Source organism: Oncorhynchus mykiss, chromosome 6 (genome assembly GCF_013265735.2).
Source record: "Oncorhynchus mykiss isolate Arlee chromosome 6, USDA_OmykA_1.1, whole genome shotgun sequence".
NCBI lineage: Eukaryota > Metazoa > Chordata > Actinopteri > Salmoniformes > Salmonidae > Oncorhynchus > Oncorhynchus mykiss.
Genome location: NC_048570.1, coordinates 73,460,438 through 73,480,773, shown reverse-complemented (window position 1 = coordinate 73,480,773; position 20,336 = coordinate 73,460,438).

Below are 20,336 nucleotides of genomic sequence, written 5' to 3'. Positions count from 1 at the left end.
AGACCATCCAAATCCTAGGAGTTATTTTTATGTGCTCTAGAGAACAACATATACTTAGTTTTACCTGCATTCAATTCTAATTTCAGGTCAATAAAGTTTTTCTGTAAAAAAATGAAGACAAAATGTAGTTCAGATAGAGCCTGGTCAACCGTGGGGGCAATAGCATACTCAACAGTATCATTGGCATACAAGTGCAGGTTAAAAAATTTTTACAGACAAGTCAAAATTGTTAATGTAAACAGTAAAAAGTACAGGACCCAGAATGGACCCCTGCAGGACACCTTTCATAATATTCAGGAAACCTGATTTAACACCATCAACAGATAAACATTGAATTCTATCTCACAAGTAATTTTTAACCCGTTACATGCAGCCTGGTCTAGGCCAATTGAAGAAAGCCTCTGAATTAGTAGTGAGTGATCAACAGTATCGAAAGACTTCGACAGATCGATGAAGAGGGCAGCACAATGTTGCCTTTTATCCATACAGCTACCTTTTTAGCTAGGCCAGAAACTTTAGAAATAGGACCATAATTATTGATTCCTGGAAACGAAACAGCACCCATGCATTTAAGAATGTACTAATATTGTTATCACAACTAAATCAAACATTAATTTATATCTATAAAAATATCAATAGTGAAGGGAGCACTGAACAAAGTACCGTTCAATGATGAAAACCGTGAATAATATTAGAAGGAGTAGTGACTCAGTATGGAGACAATGCAAAGCACTTCTCCAATTCTAACATATAGAAAGTGTCTGGGAGAATCAATGTTTAATGTAAATGCCTGTGCAATGCAGGTAGTATCAATGGGTTAATGGAAAAAATGAACTCAATGAGTGATCCTGGGAATATATACGTTTCAGTCAGAGGGCTTCAAACAGCATTGAACACTGAGCAGCAAAGACTGCCCTCAGGCCATCATTTGCAGAAACTTTACCTGCTGCTGGTTGAGACTGGACTAGAACCTCAAGACAAAGACAAACCAGCCCCACCTCTGTGTGTGTGTGTGTGTGTGTGTGTGTGTGTGTGTGTGTGTGTGTGTGTGTGTGTGTGTGTGTGTGTGTGTGTGTGTGTGTGTGTGTGTGTGTGTGTGTGTGGGGGGGGGGTCATAGGGGTGGGGGGTTGGTACGTGTTAGTGTACTTGTACTGTATAAGGCAGTATATCTGCTTGTTTGTGTGTACAGTATGTTTCCTTGTGGGTTCAACGTTATGACTTTGAGGTTGCCACCTCTGATTTGTAGTGATACACACTGGTCATATCACATTGGTCAGAAGAAAAGCCATAAACTAAACCTGGTGAGAAATGAGGTGCTGTGCTGTTCCCCTCTGTCCTGGAGCTGGTATGCTGTACTCCCATTCTCGATAAACACATGAAACTGTTGAGCGTGAAAAACCCAGCAGCGTTGCAGTTCTTGACACACTCAAACCAGTGCGCCTGGCACCTACTACCATACCCCATTCAAAGGCACTTAAATATTTAGTCTTGCCCATTCAATCTCTGAATGGCACACGTACACAATCCATGTCTACATTGTTGAAAATCTTAAATGATTTTCTTTTACCTGTCTCCTCCCCTTCATCTAGACTGATTGAAGTGGATTTAACAAGTGACATCAATAAGGCATCATAGCTTTCACCCGAACTCACCTGGTCAGTCTATATCATGGAAAGAGAAGGTGTTCTTAATGTTTGTAATAGTCTTTTTTTAACCTTTATTTAACTAGGCAAGTCAGTTAAGAACAAATTCTTATTTTCACTGACGGCCTAGGAACAGCGGGTTAACTGCCTGTTCAGGGGCATAACGACAGATTTGTACCTTGTCAGCTCGGGGATATGAACTTGCAATGCTCTAACCACTAGGCTACCCTGCTGCCCCAGGGTGGTGGTCAGTGACCACAAAATGTACAGATTTCCATTACAACATCAAGACCTATGTGTATTATTGTGTTTAACACAACATTTAGGCCTTCCACCCAAACCAATCCCTGAACTACCACCCCAGTCCATTTCCATGTCACTGTGTTTAACACAACATTTAGGCCTTCCACCCAAACCAATCCCTGAACTACCACCCCAGTCCATTTCCATATCACTGTGTTTAACACAACATTTAGGCCTTCCACCCAAACCAATCCCTGAACTACCACCCCAGTCCATCTCCATATCACTGTGTTTAACACAACATTTAGGCCTACCACCCAAACCAATCCCTGAACTACCACCCCAGCCCATCTCCATACTAAGGGTAGAGTAACCAGGATTTTCCAAATGGGCAGATATTAACAAGGTAAATTGTTACCTTCAAAATCCCTTTTCATTATAAATACTCATAAGGCATTTATGTCAGTTCAATATGCCAGAACGGTTTGAAGAAGACGCCACTTTGTTGTTTAAAGGGGAAGGAGTTAATTAGCCAAAGTGACGGGATACTGCTGCTGTCTGCTATGCATATAGACATAGGCACATCTACAGTAGACAGAGATAAGCAGAGCACCATGCTAATAATTATGCTCTACCTTCCTTATCCCTGCATTCATTCATCGCTCCACATTGGCCTTTTTGAAGTCGGAGCTGTCAGGAGCGCGGTGAAATGCGCTCGCTTTATTGGAACGCACTGGGGAAAGCACGCTTTGTTTATTAGGCTATGCTTAATTCTGAATAAATCTCAAATAAAACACTAAATTACATTTAAGTGATGTGTTCAAAGCAGCTCACTTTAAAGAGCGGGGAGTGCGCACGTACAGTGTGTCTCTTTCTTCTCCCCCTCTCCACTAAGTGAGCGTGCGGGTGCGAGTCCTAAAGCTAACGGGGCAGGGTAGCTGTGCTCGGGAATGGGAGCAAGGGAGGAGGGAGGATGGGATGTGATGCAGTGACATTTATTAAACACTGATAAGATTACAGGGAGGGCTGCTGAATGACTGGGCTGCTCAATGCTGTGATACTAATCAGTAATTAGTCCTGTATACATCTTAATACTGCCGTACCACGCAGCCTACACTCCAGTTACATGTTTAGAAAGAGAAAAAACGAGGATACAGAAATTCCTACAAATTCCTTTTCATCATTACTAATATTTGTTCCGCAACAGTCAGGATAGTACAGCTGAGACTATGCAATGTTTCACATCAGTAGATAGTCTCTATACGAGGAGCACTACGCATTGAGAGGCAACAATTAAGACAGTGTGATAGGAGTAAAGTGAAACTTGATCGGCAATCAATCAATGCACGTTTTTCAGAAAGGCGAGTGAAAAAATCGGGTGAAAGGAAATGCTTGTGACATCCGCCTCGTTAAGGCATCGACGTCGCTTTAATTAAAGATAAGTGTGTGGTGTGTGTGTGTCACAGTGTGTGTGGATCCCTGCTGGATTCCGACACGCTAACTGGACCCATCAGTGTGTTAGTGCTAATGGAATGCATTCTCACAAAGCTGTAACAACTCCGCCATCACACTCCCACTGTGTGTAGCTGCCAAACAGCAGCAATATGTGTTTCTACTACTCTGGGGCCTCCAGGGCTTTAGTCCTGGGCAACTCAGCTACACCCAACCTTCACTACACACACTAAATGGAGCCAGAAAGGCATACATAACCAGAGAACATGTTGTTTCATCCAGACTATTATCTCTGTATTGTGGTGTTTTAAAAGTTTCTAGCAGATAATTCAGCTCCTGAGAAATGCAACGGCTTGGGACAGTCCCAGTATGCGCTCTAAATTGAAACATTATGGTATCCAGAGTGAGTCCAAAGAGAGTGTTTGAATTGAGACTGTAGTGAACTACACAGCACATTACATTCAACAGCTCTGTCTCTGAAGGCTGTCTCTGATTGTTATAACAAATCCTGTAAGAGTGGATTGTTGAAAGGATTGTGAATAACGTGCCCCCCCCCCCCCCCCCCCCCCCAAAGCCTCTGTTTAATTCATCTTGTGAAAGAAGACTATTTCTCAGTATGATTTATTCAGGGCAGTTATAATGATAACATATGTATGTCAGAGACAATGCAGCGAGTAAAGGAGGAATGAATAAAGCATGTCAGTGTCTCTTAAACATTGATAGTGCCGTTACGCCTGGTTTAGTTCTGCCAGCAGGAAACACACATCCCAGGAGCACCCAGACCCAACAGGTGGAGAGGAGAGGGGCTCACACACACACACACACACAGACACACAGGCTCAAACACACACAGGCTCATATACACACACACAGGCTCAAACAAACATCCCAGAAGCACCCAGACCCAACAGGTGGAGAGGAGAGGGGCTCACACACACACACACACACACACACACACACACACACACACACACACACACACACACACACACACACACACACACACACACACACACAGGCTCCAACACACACACAGGACAGTGTTGCAGAGCAGACAGTGGTATGTAGTGGAGGTGTTGTCACTATGATAAAGAGCTGGTATCTAGTCTTTACACCCAGGCTGATGTCATTCAGACCTCCTGTCAGATCCCTCCTCCTCTTCTCTCCAGTTACAAATAAATAAGAACAAGCCTCTCTTCACCACTGAAATAAGGTCTGCCTCCCAAATGGCTCCCTTTTTTCCTGTGTAGTGCACCCTTTTCCCTATGGGCCCTGGAAAAAGTAGTGCACTATAAAGGGAATAGGCCTGATTTACAGACTTCACTCACTCGTTTCCTTTCGTTTTTCTGATCAAAACGTTTGCACTGTATCATATTATAATAGCTGTTGTTGGCAGGCTCAAATTAGTTAATTGATGGCTGGCTGTGATCCAAGTCGAAATCATACCAAGCAATTAAATCCAAACGCCGCAAATGATTATGAATTAATGAAGAGGGCATTAATGAATCATTAATGACAAAATGTATCACAATCCTGCCTTTTGATACATTGTGCTCTGCTGATGTATGGGTGAGCATACGTTACCAGACTGGTCTGAGCGGAGCCATGACAAGTGATATCCTCCTCATCATCATCATCAATGAATCAACATGATGACTGGGAGTATAGTGCATGGAAAGAAATGAGACACAGTTTTCAATCAAAAATTCTTTCCAAATTGTTCTTTATATTGTTTAATTGTTTATTATCATTATTTTTTCTTTGTTATTTCTTATTTATTCATATGACAATAGCACACGAATAACATATTTAAAAAGTGAAGAGACATCTCCTGAGACAGACTATACATGTTACTGTACAGTACCCATATAAAATAATATATACAATTAGGTGGCCAGCGCATCGGGCAGAGAGAATGTACTGTAGATAATAGCACAGATCAGATGGACCAGAAAAAATGAATACAGATATTCATGTCAGGCCATTATCCAATTCAAATGTGAAGAGCTCCTCAGACATACAGAAGGGCCAGCAGAGAGAACATGTTACCCTGTGAAAATGTTGCTGCTTCTCTTCCTTTACAGAGAGAACATGTTACCCTGTGAAAATGCTGCTGCTTCTCTTCCTTTACAGAGAGAACATGTTACCCTGTGAAAATGCTGCTGCTTCTCTTCCTTTACAGAGAGAACATGTTACCCTGTGAAAATGCTGCTGCTTCTCTTCCTTTACAGAGAGAACATGTTACCCTGTGAAAATGCTGCTGCTTCTCTTCCTTTACAGAGAGAACATGTTACCCTGTGAAAATGCTGCTGCTTCTCTTCCTTTACAGAGAGAACATGTTACCCTGTGAAAATGCTGCTGCTTCTCTTCCTTTACAGAGAGAACATGTTACCCTGTGAAAATGCTGCTGCTTCTCTTCCTTTACAGAGAGAACATGTTACCCTGTGAAAATGCTGCTGCTTCTCTTCCTTTACAGAGAGAACATGTTACCCTGTGAAACTGCTGCTGCTTCTCTTCATTTACAGAGAGAACATGTTACCCTGTGAAACTGCTGCTGCTTCTCTTCCTTTACAGAGAGAACATGTTTCCCTGTGAAAATGCTGCTGCTTCTCTTCCTTTACAGAGAGAACATGTTTCCCTGTGAAAATGCTGCTGCTTCTCTTCCTTTACAGAGAGAACATGTTACCCTGTGAAAATGCTGCTGCTTCTCTACCTTTACAGAGAGAACATGTTACCCTGTGAAAATGCTGCTGCTTCTCTTCCTTTACAGAGAGAACATGTTACCCTGTGAAAATGCTGCTGCTTCTCTTCCTTTACAGAGAGAACATGTTACCCTGTGAAAATGCTGCTGCTTCTCTTCCTTTACAGAGAGAACATGTTACCCTGTGAAAATGCTGCTGCTTCTCTTCCTTTACAGAGAGAACATGTTTCCCTGTGAAAATGCTGCTGCTTCTCTTCCTTTGCAGAGAGAACAGCTGTATGGCTGCTACTATGAGAAAGTTAAGTGTTGTACATATTTTAATTTCCTTTCTTTCTTTCTTTTTCTCCTGAAAGGGAGATAATGTGAGGTGTGTGTGTGCGCTACATGTGTGTGTCCTAGTTGTCTGTCCTCTGAGTTAAAGACTACAGCAGCATGTTGCCTTCCATTTACTGTTGGCCCATGGTTACCCAGGTCCCTCCCGGGTCCCTCCCAGGTCCCTCCCAGGTCCCTCCTGGAAACAAGGCAGGCTTTGAACACTTAATACAGAGATACAAGACCCTGGTACTCCCAAACTCTCCCCTTCTCTCCCAAACCTCCTGACAGAAAAATACACCGCTCTGAAGATCCAGTGTCATCTCTGATACTCTAACTGTAGACAGAAACACAATACTGTTCTCCTGCTTGACTGGAGTTAAACAGTAGAGACAGAATCAGAATGACCTTTAACATGAAAACTTCATCAAAATGTATTTGAAAGGCTAAAATTCAACTTTAGAAAAACAAAAAACGGACATCCAGTATTAATATATGATATGAAAACATTTGCCCACCTAACAAATGCAACAGTGAGAGGCCAGAATAGGCAACAGGCTCAAACAGCTGATGCTGCAGTCTTTAAGAGAAGCAATACACATATTCCTATTTCCTGATCTCTCTCTCTCTATCCCCCCCCCCCCCCCCTCTCCCTCTGAATCTTCACCTCATACAAATACTTTAGCAAATGTCTTTCCAGATGTTTCATTTGGCCATTTATTTTCAAGCCAACGCTTATTTAAATGTGCCTATTTTTTCTCTGCATGGGTGCATGAGAATTCTTTGCTTAATTCCATTAACTTTGTATTGCATCTCAATCTCTGGTGCCATGAGCATCAATACTGCGGCGTGGCTGTCTTTTAGCAGTTCTGCATCAGTGCTCTTGGATAGAACATGACAGTTACATTAATGTCTCCATGTAAATTGCTCTCTACACATAGGCAACAAGCAAAAGGAGGGGGAGAAACAAACACGGGGACATTCATTGCCCCTGTGACAGCAGAAATTACAACAACATTCATTGTGTGCTGGTCCAAATGGCCAAGTCTATGATGGTATACAGCAATTTCACTGAGTCTCCAGCCAGGGAGATGGACAGCAGGGCAGCAGAAGGGTAAAAAGCAATGACAGCAAGCATTCCCTTGGCGGCTTTTAACAAAGCAATGAAAAATAAAGAAAATTAGGGGTCAGGGCTCCCTGAACATCAATTTTCTGTTAGCAGCAGGTTTCTTTGAAATTGACGTGCTGCCTCTTTTCAGAGGCATATGGTGCAGCTATATGTGAGCAATAGAGACAGCCATGTCCAACCCATTATAGAAATACAAACACTACAAGCTAAAGTGAGGATGCTGTGATGGTGAGGGCTCAATGATTTTATAGTTGAGGTTGGTACTGTGATATGGACCTCCTCCTCCAACCTTCTTCACATGCATTTAGGTTTGAGACCTCCAAGGAAGCTAGCTCTCTTGCGCACGTGTTTTTCCCCCTTTGTTGTCTATTTCGGTTCCTTGCAAGGCACTGGTTACCCCTGCCACCACAAGCCAAGTCCAAATTACACACGAGGAAAAGCCAAGATAGGAGCAGTGATCACCACAGCTGAGCTGGCCAACCTAAACTGTACAACAAGAGGAAAATAGAGAACACCAGGCTGCTGGTTGAAACACTGACACCAGCTGTGACATCTCAGAATAGTTGCACGGCACAGAGCATGGCACTATTTCATTGTTGAAGACAGAAAACGAGGAGAGGAAAATACCCAGGAATAAAAGAAACCCCAGGCTTTGAAGTCACATCCATCTGTGATGTAGCCGATTAAGTGTAAAACATTGTTTCTATCGGTTTTGTTTCGTTACAATCTCCTGTCAGATCCTTTGTTCCCCAGGGTGTCTGTTAACTAAGTGGTACTGAGTACTGAGTATAGCAGTTGTGCTCTACTGCTGTTCATCCCATAGAGATTAAGTACATATTTCTATGTATTCTATTCAATTCTATGTTCAATTCTATTCTATGTTCTGTTCATTTCTATGTTCAATTATTTTAAATTCTATGTTCAATTCAATACTATTAAATGCTATGTTCTATTCATTTCTATGTTAAATTCTATTGAATTCAATGTTCAATTAAATTCTATGTTTTATTAAATTATATTCTTCCTTATACTCACTATAGCATTTGGTTGAAGTGTAAACTACAGGATAGTGTATGTGTATGTCTGGAATACTGAGAACTACAGAAGTCTTCCAGAATATTAACACTGTAGGTAGACTACAGTACATAGTGTCAACACAATGTAGTGCCAACCTCTCCTTTATCAGTTCCCAAGCCTCAGTGTTGTGGTGCTCTCTCCACAATGAGAGGTGGCAGTGGAGACACACACACACACCATTTGAAGTGTGTGGGGCATTCTGGGGCTTGAAAACACATCTGACACAGTGTACAGAGGATGGCCACACCATGTCCCCAAGACATGTCTACAGACGAGGTCCTCTCCTCTCTGCTTGGACGAGCACCACACAGCACACACTCCTCAGCCTTATCGGACATCAGAGTGAGCCACAGTGAGGCTAAGATACCTGAAAGCCACTCTCTCATTCTCCCTGTCTCCTCCTCCTCTCTCTCTCTCTCTGTTTCTCTCACTGTTTCTCTCTCTCATTCTCCCTGTCTCCTCCTCCTCCTCTCTCTCTCTCTCTCTCTGTTTCTCTCTCCCTCTCTCTCTCTCTGTTTCTCTCTCTCTCTCTCTCTGTTTCTCTCTCTCTCTCTCTCTCTCTCTCTCTCTGTTTCTCTCTCTCTCTCTCTCTGTTTCTCTCCCTTTGTTTCTCTCTCTCTCTCTCTCTCTCTCTGTTTCGCTCTCTCTCTCTCTGTTTCTCTCCCTTTGTTTCTCCCTCTCTCTCTCTCTCTCTCTCTCTCTCTCTCTCTCTCTCTTTGTTTCTCTCTCTCGCTCTCTCTCTTTGTTTTTCTCTCTACCTCTCTCTCTCTTTGTTTCTCTCTCTCTCTTTGTTTTGCTCTCTCTCTCTCTCTCTTTGTTTCTCTCTCTCTCTTTGTTTCTCTCTCTCTCTCACTGTGAGTGCGCTTGAAGACTGGTTTGAGCGCGCTGTGAAACAGAATAACTATAGATGAGAACTAAATATTAATCCCATCTCATTTTGATATAGCATTAATATTGAGCTAATGTCTTACAATTTACTACTTCATTGATTGACTATTGTCAGAAAAACAATGATACAACATGTGCTCCTGAATGACGCAGTGGTCTAAGGTGGTATATCTGTAGTGACACCTGTAGACCCTGGTTTGATTTCAGGCTGTATCATACCCGCCATGACTGGGAGTCCCATATGCGGCGCACAATTGGCCCAGAGTCGCAGGGTTTGGCCGGGGTAGGCCGTCATTGTAAATAAGAATTTATTCTTAACTGACTTGCCTAGTTAAATAAAATCAATACAAATAAGATTAGAAATAGTTAAATGTTTTAAATTGTATTATTTCAGATAGATTTTTTTTCTTGGTAATATTCAACACGATGGTTCTGTACCTTGTACCTGGCACCAAATAGTGAACAAATACAATTATTGTGTACTGGCCACTGTCAGTTACATACTGTAAAATAAAGCCTAATCAAATAGTTTAAATCATTATTATACTTAACTGAACTGTAGGTCATAGGTTAGATTTGTATACTTCCATTATGGGAGGAAGAGCATTGTATATAAATAACACAGGTCTGCATTCATATTTGCATAGACCTAAACAGCGACGGGAGGAAAATTAAACAGGGAACAGGAATCCAATAGCCGAGGCAGAGGTGGCAAAATCACCCCGCCCCACAAAAAAACAAAAACAAATCAAAAACAATATTCCTGTATGGTGAGCTATCCATCAGGATGATGAATGTAAGTGGCTTAGCCCAGGACATAGATCTGTCAGGCCCCGCCAGCCCTCTGACACAGCATTTAATTACAACGCATGTCTAATTGAAAGGCCCCCTGGAAAAAGGCCTCTCTGCCCGTGGCAGGCCTAAGAAACTTAATTAATTAGCAAGCACCTCCCTCCCTCTTTTATTCTGAGTTACTATCGTCCCTGCCTCAGTGAGCTGATGACATTTTCTAGCCCGCCTTTCATCCTTCAGAAAAATGAATGGTGCGACGAGAGCACTATCAAATGAGCTGTTGAGGCAGCCTGTGAATATGCCATTGACTGTGACTGCTCCCTGAGTGAATTGTGATTTATCTGTATGGCTCTCGTCATGCTAACTGTCTTGCTCCTTCACCGCTCACTCGCCTGCTCGCCCTCTCTGTGTGCACTTGACAGGCCTGGTAGCTCATACCATGGTTCTCTAGGTTCTGACGGATGGGGGCTTTGACCCCCCCAAATGTCAGACCCCTGCATTTGACCCCAGAAGCCCCTCACTTGATGTCATGATTTACCTTTCAGTGTACCCATTCCCTGCTATGAGCCCTGGATCAATACTACACATACAGTAGGCCTCTCTCACTCTTTAATGCCTGGCTAACATCCAGTTGTGTGTGCTGTGGGTCATCCTCCGAATCCTCCCCTAAACATAGAAAGACATTGCATTATCAAACAGTATTTTCTACTGATGTTAATTAATGTCCTTTCATAATAAATGATTATCATTTTTTATTGATTACAAATTACAAATCTTAAATTGTATTACTAAGGTTGATTCTAAACTTAAATGAAAGTTGAATAAAGGAGAACTGAGGAATGTTGACAAGGCTCACTGATCTACTACAAAAACAAGCCCTTTAAATATGTTTATATGTGTATCAGGCCTCTATGAATAAGTAATGTGTTCATCAGGCCACCAAAAGCCTCTGAGCGCCTCTGTCTGTCTGCTAGTGACTCCACTCACTTCAAGCGGAGGGAAAGCTTTTTGGCACTCCCCAAAAGTAGAGTTAGTCTGTGGGTCGCACGAGGATAACAGAGAGCCGACAGCGTCTCGAGACACCCTCTTTTCCTGCTCCAAGGGAGACAACCACCCCTGCCCCACCCAGGCCTGATTAGTGAACCCCTGAACCTGTGGAAGAGTGTTGAAACACTGCCAGCAGCCAGTCAGCGCAAAATCAAGAGCTTCACAGCAGAATCAAAAGAAATCAGTCGATCGCTGCATAAACATGAGAGCAGGGGAGGTGGCAGCAGCGAGGAACGTGTGCCTGCTCTGACATCCGCTAGAGGTTCTGACACACCAAGTGTGCTGTCACCCATCCTTCCACCACCATCTCTCCCTGAGCCCTGCACAGGGACCCAAACCTCCTGTTATGGCAGTGAAAATTAAGTCTGCATCCTTATGTTTCATTATTTCCTGCCTTTCTGCTGTTAAAGCCCCACCATAGAATGGATTGAATTCTCTTTAGAGTTTACTGTGATGTTCTTATACATGGGATTGGCTTTACTGTGTGATTATGTAGGATTAGAGATATATCTTCTTGGGCTGGGCCACTGAGCAAGACTGCCATGTTTTAGGGGGGGGATAAGGGGGAAGGGAGTGGGTGGATGTCAATCAAACAAAAGTATTGGCTATTTAACTAGTCAGTATTCACAAATTGTCCATTTGTGGAGCTATTAGCATTTTCCTTGTTGAGTGACAGCGTTTCATTTCAGGATACCCATGAGGGTCACAACAGACACACCTGTCTAATTATCAACTCCTCTCAGGTTTACCCAGAATAACACTAACGAACGAGCCGATAGACCCTTCATTTAGACCAAGAGGAATTAGTAAATGTAACAACAATCTTAACAGACAATGAGCAATCTAAGACATGTAATTTCATTATGCAAAATTATAAATATGCATACATTTGTGCAACTTTCAATTTGACATAAAATTTGTCTTTAATTATGTCAGATGATAATAAAGAAAAATGATAAGAAAAATGTCAATCAGAATGTATCTTCTTTCTTCATCTCATGTTTAAAATAGCCTTCATGGGTTGAGGTCAAATGAAGTTCAGAAAAATGTGGTTTATATTCTGTCATAATCTGACAAAGGGGAGAGAGGGCAACCCAGTCTACTTCCCGCTCTGTTGTCTCCTGGACCTGATTGGGACACTTAACAGTTGGGCAGCCCAATCACTCTAATGGGTACAGACACATCCATTTGTCTAATCAACCTCCAGCATTTGAACAAGACAGATGAAAGGGGAGGACAAGACAACTGCATTACAACACAGACCACAAACATATGCTGCCTCATTAGAATGATAATACTACCAAAGGACCTGAGCCCAGCGCTGAGCCCCTGCTCTCTGAAGTATACAGAGTCTTGTATTAGCTCCAGCACTACCCCTGCTAAATGCCATCCAAAGAGACAGGTCATTTACATTTATGATAAAATGATCTTGCATTTTTTATTTGTCTTGGAAATTAAAGACTTACTTAATCATTGTGGAAGGAAGGGGCTTAGCCGATGTACTCATGTGTTTCTGATGGCATTAGAACTGATGTGGCGTGGCGTGATGGATATTTAATAGTTGTGCTGTCCCTCTGTATCACGTCAGAGGCCTGACACACACAGATGCACTGCAGCTCACCAACCGTACAGAATCACTTTAATTATTAGGCCCATCATCTTGGCTTTGAGAGGAGAGGAGAGGAGAGGAGAGGAGAGGAGAGGAGAGGAGAGGGGAGGAGAGGAGAGGAGAGGAGAGGAGAGGAGAGGAGAGGAGAGGAGAGGAGAGGAGAGGAGAGGAGAGGAGAGGAGAGAGGCTTGGTGTGGGTGGGGAGCTTATGGGTGTTAAGGTAGGAGAGGAAGGGACAGGTGTCAGGTCCAGTCAGCCAAGCATGATGAGGTACTTCAAGCTGACATGCTCCAGTGTTGGTACCTGACACTCCTTATGCAGGGTGTGGAGGCCTCATAGCTGAGTCTGGTAGAGATCAGAACCTGAAGGGCTGTGGTTGCCCCTGCAGTACCCAGGCAACAAGCTGATTCCACCTTGAACACGCAGCCTGATCTGGGCTCTCCTGGAGCTATCTCACTGCCATTTCATTTCACCCTTAATTGATATTATACTCTTGTAAGGAAATACATGTAGAAAAAGTTCATGTTAATACCAGTAGAGACACGTCAGCTTCCGTCCACAACGTTGCTTGAAGAAGACTCTAGCGGTTGAAACGTGTTGCAGCTGTCCGTCCTGTTATTAATTATAAACTGGGTGGTTCGAGCCTTGAATGCTGATTGTCTGAAATATATCAGACCGTATACCATGGGTATGACAAAACATGAATTTTAACTGCTCTAATTGCGTTGGTTTATAATAGCAATAAGGCTCCTTAGGGGTTTGTGATATATGGCCAATATACCACGGCTAAGAGCGTTGCGTCATGGCTAAGAACAGCCCTTAGCCCTGTTATATTGGCCATATACCACACCTCCTTGGGCCTTATTGCTTAAATATACCATAGGCTGATCTTGTCTTTCTATATGTATTCTGTCTACAGTATGTAGTAACCTGTCATTAGTTAACTAAAGTTGTTCTGCATTGTACTGGCCCACAACTTTGTTTTCGATCTTGAAATACCAGGATCTTAGAAGGACCATTACAAGACGTTTCTTCATTGTTCACTCTGAAATTGGACATTTGACAATCCAATAGATAATGTTACAGTCCTAAAACAGAAGACCAAAACCACTACAACTATTTTTCAAAAATGTATTTTATGGGATGAAGATGAGGGAGAGCTGGGGCAGGGAGTAATTATGGGGGGAAAAAATCTGGGCCCTCTACTGCTGGCTTGCTCCTCCAACACATGGGCCATCTGCACAGAGGCTGGCTAAATGAGGATGACAATGCTAATCACTATCGATGGAGACTGGTGTGGATGAATGGCCAGGCTGAGCAGCTCATCGCACAATGTTGCTGTCAGGGCATGCCAAGTCCACAAGCCTTCAGGGGCCACGCCCCTTTCCTGTGCAGCCTCCATCACTCAGTGGCGACACGTGTATGGCTTCCTGTCAATTCAGGAAGTCTTCTTGGTTCTAATCCCAGCCACATAAATGACTTCCTATCTCCATATTTAAGTAGTCTCTTGATGGCTATTCTCATGATTGTCCCTACAATTATGTTTTTGTTCACTGTGTCAGATATCTTTTTTTCCATTGGCTATTTCTTTCTGTTCATAATTACTAACCTTTCATATCTACCAAAGTCTGCATATTTATTTAACATTCCTCTTTCTGACATTGTTACTCTCATGAGAACCAAGAATTCAAAGCTACTGTGTGTTCAGTAAGGAAGTGATACAGTACTGAATCTGCAGTAGCCCGACATCAAAACCAAAATAATCACAGCCTGTAAAGTGTAATGGAGGATTAGATCTATCCAGTGACATGTGTATTTTTGCAGGTGGCCTGCAGGCAAATGATTTCAACACCCTTCCCAAGCAGCCCAATCAAATAAACACAGCCTGCAGTATCAAACAGCATTCTTTGTCCTCTAGTATTAACGTTTACAACAAAAGGAAATTACTGCTTAATTTCTTTATCCTCTGGAAAATGTGGAGAGCAAATCAGGAATTACACATTTTTATGAGCAAATAAAAGAGGGTGCCAAGACTGAGCTATTAGGCTGAGAGTGGGACCAGGCTTAGAAGGCTGGGTCTACGTCGTTCCTCCTTGATGGTTTCCAGCTGTGCGTGGGCATATTGTCATTTTCCTCTCTCTTTTTTTGTCGGTGTCCCCATAAGTGAATGAGAAGAGGAGCAGCTGTCTTGCAGGCTGGCCTGTCCCTTCTGTCCCCGGCTCTGGGCCCTGGGCCCTGGGCCCTGGGCCCTGGGCCCTGGGCCCTGGGCCCTGGGCTCTGGTCTGGGCAGGGATAGCCAGTAAACATCCAGGCTCTAATTACACTGACAGGCCCTGTGGAGGTGACCTCATGATCCTGTGGTACTGGGTGTATTTACAATTATATAACAATATACAATACCATCACCAGAAATGACAGGGAGAGGTAGCACAAAACATGTCACTCAAAGCGTTGTGTAATTTGAAACTTGTTAAAGGAGACCAATGGAACATATCGGGGCTTAGTTTAGGACACGTGCGGAGCCCAGATTGAAAATCTCTGCATAGTTATTTCTGGCCCTCATCCCTTTCCTAAATAGTCCCATGGATATCCCTCCCTGCTTTGCCAGCCATGAGGACAGAGGAGGAGATCACAGAAACACTAAGTGTGTTACTGCATGTAAGCCTTGCCTGTGCTGGAAACAACTCCTACATATGTGTGTGTTTATGCACATGATGTTTGGTATTTACCATCAATGAGAAAATATAAATCAAGTGTAAGCACCTCCACTAGGGCAGATAATTCCATTAGATTGACAAAATGAGAAAAAAATATATTAAGAATTCAATTTAAAAAAATGGAGGAATCAATAAAATTCACATAATTTTGCAACAGTCCAGAACTAAACTTTTCCCAACATCTTCCCCTTCAATTTCATCTGAAAGTTAACAGAGAGAAAAGCAGCAGTTGCTGCAGTACAACTTCAATGTCTTAGTCAGAGAGCACTTCATTCTAATGTGCTCTGGCTTAAAAACTGATCCCATGTAGGAAATAAAAGACCAGACAACTGCATTACTGTCTGACCTGTCAGCTCTGTTCAACAGAAGCAGGCAGAGACCGGGCCCGGAGTGACAAAAGCAGATAGCTGGAGCTGGGATTTTAGAAAAAGAGAATGGACTCTTAAATGTATTTTTACACATTTACAAGGAGTTCATTCGGCTCCACATGAATCAATAATAAGCAGCGTGCAGTAGACCCAGGATACAATTATCCACCCTGAAGTAGCTCCCCTGTCACTACAATGACTTTAAAAGTGAACACGCTGTCAGGTGCAATGGCGTTTATGTTTTCCACTCACACAGGACCTAATGCCACTACTGCAGAGAGCTTCTCTCATGGGGCAGAACAAAGCACAGGATCATGGGAGGGATATATCCACGCTATACCATTATAGACCCGTTCTACTGACAGACTCCAAAACATTTTCAAGGGAAAAGGCAACAATTGGAAAAACACAACCGGCAACACCAATTGAAAATCACTGTGATACATCACTACCAAGTAATAGAATGTGCCAGTCTTTACCACAGCTTCACCACAAATGCATGTTGTGATATTTTGTGTTGTGTGTATGGTGTGTTAAAAACGTCTTCAGATCAAATCAAATCAAATCAAATTTTATTTATCACATACACATGGTTAGCAGATGTTAATGCGAGTGTAGCGAAATGCTTGTGCTTCTAGGTCCGACAATGCAGTAATAACCAACAAGTAATCTAGCTAACAATTCCAAAACTACTACCTTATAGACACAAGTGTAAGGGGATAAAGAATATGTACATAAAGATATATGAATGAGTGATGGTACAGAGCGGCATAGGCAAGATACAGTAGATGGTATTGAGTGCAGTATATACATATGAGATGAGTATGTAAACAAAGTGGCATAGTTAAAGTGGCTAGTGATACATGTATTACATAAAGATGCAGTAGATGATATAGAGTACAGTATATACGTATACACATGAGATGGATAATGCAGGGTATGTAAACATTATATTAGGTAGCATTGTTTAAAGTGGCTAGTGATATATTTTACATCATTTCCCATCGATTCCCATTATTAAAGTGGCTGGAGTTGAGTCAGTGTGTTGGCAGCAGCCACTCAATGTTAGTGGTGGCTGTTTAACAGTCTGATGGCCTTGAGATAGAAGCTGTTTTTCAGTCTCTCGGTCCCAGCTTTGATGCACCTGTACTGACCTCGCCTTCTGGATGATAGCGGGGTGAACAGGCAGTGGCTCGGGTGGTTGTTGTCCTTGATGATCTTTATGGCCTTCCTGTGACATCGGGTGGTGTAGGTGTCCTGGAGGGCAGATAGTTTGCCCCCAGTTATGCGTTGTGCAGACCTCACTACCCTCTGGAGAGCCTTACGGTTGTGGGCGGAGCAGTTGCCGTACCAGGCGGTGATACAGCCCGACAGGATGCTCTCGATTGTGCATCTGTAGAAGTTTGTGAGTGCTTTTGGTGACAAGCCGAATTTCTTCAGCCTCCTGAGGTTGAAGAGCGGCTGCTGCGCCTTCTTCACGATGCTGTCTGTGTGGGTGGACCAATTCAGTTTGTCTGTGATGTGTACGCCGAGGAACTTAAAACTTACTACCCTCTCCACTACTGTTCCATCGATGTGGATAGGGGGATGTTCTTATGGCCGGGGGGCAGTATTGAGTAGCTTGGATGAATAAGTTGCCCAAAGTAAACGGCCTGCTCCTCAGTCTCAGTTGCTAATATATGCATATTATTATTAGTGTTGGATAAAAACACTCTAAAGTTTCTAAAACTGTTTGAATGATGTCTGTGAGTATAACAGAACTCATATGGCAGGCAAAATCCTGAGGAGAAATCAAAACAGGAAGTGAGAAATCTGAGCTTGGTATGTATTCACCACAGTTCCCAATGAAATCCCCTTGAGATATTAATGATGTTGCACTTCCTAGGGGTTCCACTAGATGTCAACCATCTATGAATGAGACTTCTACTGTCTTGTGGGACTGAATGAGAGCAGAATCTATCAGGTGACTGGTAGTCAGCCATTTTCTGATCACGCGCATTCCCACTTGCGTTCCATTGCTCATCAAGACACAAAGGAATACTCTGGTTGGAACTTTATTGAAGCTATATGTTAAAAACATCCTAATGATTGATTCTGGACTTAGTTTGAAATGTTTCTTTGACCTGTAATATCACCTTTTGAAGTTTTTGTCCAACGTAACGCTGACCAGAATGAGCGTTTGAATATGTATACCAAACGCGCTAACAAACGGAGGTATTTGGACATAAATAACAGACATTATCGAACAAAACAAACATTTATTGTGGACCTGGGATTCCTGGAGTGCTTTCTGATGAAGATCATCAAAGGTAAGGGAATATTTATCATGTAATTTCTTGTTTATGTTGACGCCAACATGGCGGCTATTGTGACTATTTCTTCTGAGCACTGTCTCAGATTATTGCATGGTTTGCTTATTCCGTAAAGTTTTTTTGAAATCAGACACAGCGGTTGCATTAAGGAGAGGTATATCTATAATTCCATGTGTATAACTTGCATTATCATCTACATTTATGATGAGTATTTCTGTTGAATGATGTGGCTATGCAAAATCACTGGATGTTTTTGGAATTAGTGAATGTAACGCGCCAATGTAAACTCATATTTTGATAAATATGAACTTTGTCAAACAAGACATACATGTATTGTGTAACATGAAGTCCTATGAGTGTCATCTGATGAAGATCATCAAAGGTTAGTGATTCATTTTATCTCTATTTGTGCTTTTTGTGATTCCTCTTTGGCTGGGAAAATTGCTGTTTTTATTGTGGTCACCTAACATAATTGTTTGTGGTGCTTTCGCTGTGAAGCCTATTTAAAATCGGACACTGTGGTGGGATTAACAACAAGACTACCTTTAAAACGGTATAAGATACATGTATGTTTGAGGACTTTTAATTATGAGATTTTTGATGTTTGGAATTTGGCGCCCTGCACTTTCACTGGCTGTTGTCATATCATCCCGTTAACGGGATTGCAGCCATAAGAAGTTTTAACCTGTTGAGTGTAGGGGGCAGTATTTTGATGTTTGGATGAAAAACGTACCCAATTGAAACTGCCTATTTCCCAGGCCCAGAATCTAGAATATGCATATAATTGTCAGATTAGGATAGAAAACACTCTAAAGTTTCCAAAACTGTCAAAATATTGTCTGTGAGCATAACAGAACTGATATTGCAGGCGAAAACCTGAGGAAAAGTTTTTTTCTCTGTTTTTCCTGAAAGCTTTCTGTTCCATTGCCTGCCTTCGCTCCATTTAAAGGGATGATCAACCAGATTCCTTTACCTATGGCTTCCACATGTTGTGAACAGTCTTTAGACATAGTTTCAGGATATTATTTTGAAAAATGAGCGAGAAAGATCACATCGCTTCATTGTATGGCTTGGTGCCAGCAGCGTTTTGCATGCTCAACAGCTTGGAGCAGACATTTTCTCTCTCTCTCTCCTATTGAAGAAGGTACAGTCTGGTAGAAATATTATTGATTATATAGTGTAAAAACAACCTGGGGATTGATTATAAAAAACGTTTGACGTGTTTCTACAAACTTTACGGATACTATTTGGAATTTTCATCTGCCCGGTCGTGGCCGCCTCAAGCCTGTGGATTTCTGAACATAACGCTCCAACCAAATGGAGGTATTTTGGATATAAAATCATCTTTATGAAACAAAAGGAACATTTATTGTGTAACTGGGAGTCTCGTGAGTGCAAACATCCAAAGATCATCAAAGGTAAGCGATTCATTTTATTGCTTTTCTGACTTTCGTGACCAATCTACTTGGGTGCTAGCTGTTTGTAATATTTTGTCTGCTGAGAGAGATGTCCTTACATAAACGCTTGATATGCTTTTCCCGAAAAGCTTTTTTGAAATCTGACATGCCAGGTGGATTAACAACAAACTAAGCTGTGTTTTGCTATATTGCACTTGTGATTTCATGAAAATAAAAATAAATTTAAAAAAATTGAATTTGGCGCTCTGCAATTCAGCGGATGTTGACGAAAATGATCCCGCAAACAGGATGGGTGCATCAAGAATTTACATTTTGTGTTGTGTGTATGGTGTGTTAAACAGTGTGCTGGCCAGCTTGGCTGTGTTAAGGGGCAGAGAGAGAAGAGTTAGGGCAGATACAGATGTTCCTCTGATTGGCTGGGACCAGATGGTAGCTAGGATGTTGCTTCGCCCGGAAGGCTCTGATGATTTAAAAAACATCTCTCCTGGATATTTAAGTGTTTCACGGCACCATGGATACCTGATAGCCAGCACTAAAAATAAGCTGAATCCAATCAAGACTTATTTGCAGAGAAATTCAAGAGTTTTTGGCCATGACACAAGATCAGAGATTCATTTTTGTTTAAAT